Here is a 3,779-nt window from a genome sequence, read left to right as displayed (position 1 = left end):
TTGCTGCCTCGCCAGTGCCGTGTCCAGTATTGCTGCCTCGCCAGCGCCATTGCACAGAGCGGGGGCGGGCCAGGCAGAGGAGAAGGGAGGATGAGCAGCCGCTGTCATCTGAAGTCCCGGTACCTATAATAGACCTCACACACCCTGACATTGGGCCACTATGCTGTCTATCATAGCAGGCGAGACTTCTTATGAAAGCGACCGCTCGTCCTTCCTTCTGCTCGGCCCGGCCTGCCCCTCTCTGCCTCTCAGCGCTGCCTGGCCTTTTTTTTTAATATATTGGCGTATAACATGCACTGCTGTTTTGCCCTCCATTTTTAGGAGGAAAAAGTGCGTGTTATATGCCGATAAATACGGTATGTGCACTAAGCTTCATTTCTGTCTGCTGCTTCATTCCTGTTCTATCATTATGAGTCACTGCTGACAAGTTTTTTTGACACCAAGAGAAAAAGGTGACAAGGGAGGGAGCTCCAGCTGATTGACAGCCTCAGCTCTGTTTCTGTGATTCTGTGTGGGGGGGGGATCCCTTCCCTCCAATCAACTCTCAGAGCTCTCCCCTCTGAGTCCGCAGAGTATAACTTCAGCTCTTTACCCCCTTTTCTGACAGCTCAGAAAAGTTTTAGATACGCTGCATTTTGAATTTATGTGGGGAAGAGAATATTGCAGATGAATAGATACAACCTATGTAGGAGGATTTGTTTCATCTCTAAGTATCACTTGAGGATAGTCACTTTACTAGGTATATGGAAGGGTTTACAACCACTTTAAAGTTCTTGCCAGTAGTATTTTAATTTTATGGAAACTAAAAAAGAAAAATTTGAATTGGTTGCTATTTCTACCCCATTTCCTTTGCTCCAGTTGTCCATTTCCAGTTGTCCATTTCCTTTGCTCCAGTTATCAACAAAATTACACAATACAGTTTGACTTAGAAATCTAAGGAAAAAGAATCCTTGTTGGTCACTATACTGTTTTATTTCTTTTTTACACTTGTTTAGCATCAGCCCCGCAATCACTCAACAACACAATGGAGTTTGACTAAGGGATAGGGAAAAATGTAGCAATAAAGGTGATTTTATAATCCTTTTCACATTTATTATCTAATGCTAAGATTATTTTATTTACATATATTTGCCCATGTTTTAAAGGGTAAGGTTTAGAAATTACTGTCAAAAAGTTGTTAGATTGTTTACCTAAATTGTAAGCACCACCATGCCCATACTTTATATTGGATATAAACTGTTGCCTTTTCAATGGACTGCTTCCTTATGCACTGCACCATCATCCTGAAAAATACTCAATCAAGAGTTGTAGAACAGTCAAACAGTCAAAGCAGTCTGTATACAGTTTGTTTGACTGAAATGACTGAAGCCAGTGCAAGATAACTGTCAAAGCTATCATATTATAATAATTTTTACATAAACTAGGACAGAGTAGAGGTAGGGCGAGGAAGTCCCTAGAGAAAGCACTCAATATTAGCCCAGTTTGAAAGGCTGGAAAATATATTGTCTATTCTCTAATAAATAAAAATTTAAAGAGTATCAGTATTATGCCAAGTGAAAATTGGATCAGAATTAATTAAAATCAACTGTAACCCTGAATCACAAAATGTATTCCTGTGTTGCAGATTACAGAATGGATTTTTATACCTTTTATGCCTTTATAGTAGGGCTTTTATATAAAAAAAAAAAAATATATATATATATATATATATATATATATATATATATATATATATATATGACCTACTAGAGAAAAATTCAGAATTTACTTCAAAGGAAATTAAAAAAAAAAAAAAATTAATAGTGAACCACATCACTACAGTATCAGCTGCACCATCAGCATCCTTAAAGGGACACTGATGATAACTGCCAAAAATAAAGATTTTTCTTTTTTTCTTTGTAGTATTCCTATATATTTTAAATGCATCTGCACACTGCCCAGTGGTGTTGATAGGGAAGTATGGCCAGGACAATATGGTACAGTAAGTCATTTAATGGTGATGGTTGTTTAACATGACAGTATCTGCCCAGCTGCCCTAGGGTCATTGATTAAACGCCCAACCATTGCACTACCTCACTCCTAAGACATGTCGGTAAGTTAATTGGTCATAATATGTTCATGTATGAATGTGAGTTAGAGACCTTAGATTGTAAGCTCCTTGGCAGCAGGAACTGATGTGAATGTAGAGTACTGTATATATATGTGAAGTGCTATACTGTATAATTACTTGTAATATTAGTATTAGCTGAAAGTCGTAATAAACCCCAATGAACAGTATCTGCTAATAGATATGAAAACTGTAAGAAAGAAAACTGTCTAATTTTCATTGGACCCCTCTGGTGACATGGGAAAAAAATCTGAACATTTAAAGTTTACATGTGCGTTGTGCATGCAGGGCATAAAAGGTGCATTTTATTTAGCCCTTTCAGCTGTCAGAAGCAAAGAAATCCTTTATACACTACAAATGGTCTGGTGAAGTCACATAGAGAGTCACAAGCTTTTCCATGCCTGAAAGTGGTGGGTAATGGGTATTTCACATTGAATGAACGATTTGGGGAGAACAAAGAAAAGGTAGGTAAATGCTGCGGGGGGATTTACATGCCTGGATAAGAAAAAGCACAGGTTTTGAAATACACTAAACTTGGCAGTCGACTTATGGATCCACCAAGTACTAACAAAATAAAGATACAGTTGGATCACCCCTCATCTGACCCCTACACCATTGAGGTGAGCGAGGACTGTCTCTGCTTCCGGATACAGTATGATCCCGTTGGGGTGTTCGTTGGGGAGACAAGTCACCCAAACATCTTGCAGCACATCCCGTGGTACAAGGGGACGTTACTATAAACTATGATACATCCCAATTCAACTGCTACTATGATGTCTTGCACTGTTCTAGATTGACTAATGACCTTCTAAAAGATGACTTACTGCCATTTGTCAGTATTCCACAATTTTACTTTTGTATGGTCATTACCTATTGTTATATTTTGATATTGACTGTATGCCTACTGAAAATCTCAATAAAAATTTGTTGACCAAAGATACAGTTGGATCTACACCAATAAACATTTGAGGATCTGTAAATCCCCCAGGCAGACAAAAGCAGACGAAAAAATAGGAACTAGTTTGGGTGATGATGGTAAGGAGGAAAACAACAAGTTTGCTTTATTAGAAATCCGGTATTACAGGTTAGTGTTCTCATTCACAACATATTGATAAAGGAAAAATAATTGCACTTTGCCTTCCTAGCTATGTTGTAGTTCTTGTCTACACACTTCCCTAATGTAATGACAATTTCCATGCTGGGATTGTCAGCATACTGTCTGCCCCAATGACCTGTGCAGTTCAATAGCAGAGCAAAATAAAAATAAAAGGCAAGAGCTGCAACTTCTCCATACCATACCTAGTAACACAGTAGAAGCTAAAGGTACAGTGCCTTGCAAAAGTATTCGGGCCCCTTGAACTTTGCGACCTTTTGCCACATTTCAGGCTTCAAACTTAAAGATATAAAACTGTAATTTTTTGTAAAGAATCAACAACAAGTGGGACACAATCATGAAGTGGAACAAAATTTATTGGATATTTCAAACTTTTTTAACAAATAAAAAACTGAAAAATTGGGCGTGAAAAATTATTCAGCCCCCTTAAGTTAATACTTTGTAGCGCCACCTTTTGCTACGATTACAGCTGTAAGTCGCTTGGGGTATGTCTCTATCAGTTTTGCACATCAAGAGACTGAAATTTTTGCCCATTCCTCCTTGCAAAACAGCTCGAGC

The sequence above is a fragment of the Pelophylax lessonae genome (genome assembly GCF_965119305.1).
Source record: "Pelophylax lessonae genome assembly, chromosome: 2".
Classification (NCBI taxonomy): Eukaryota; Metazoa; Chordata; class Amphibia; order Anura; family Ranidae; genus Pelophylax; species Pelophylax lessonae.
Note: the sequence above shows the minus strand (reverse complement) of the source record.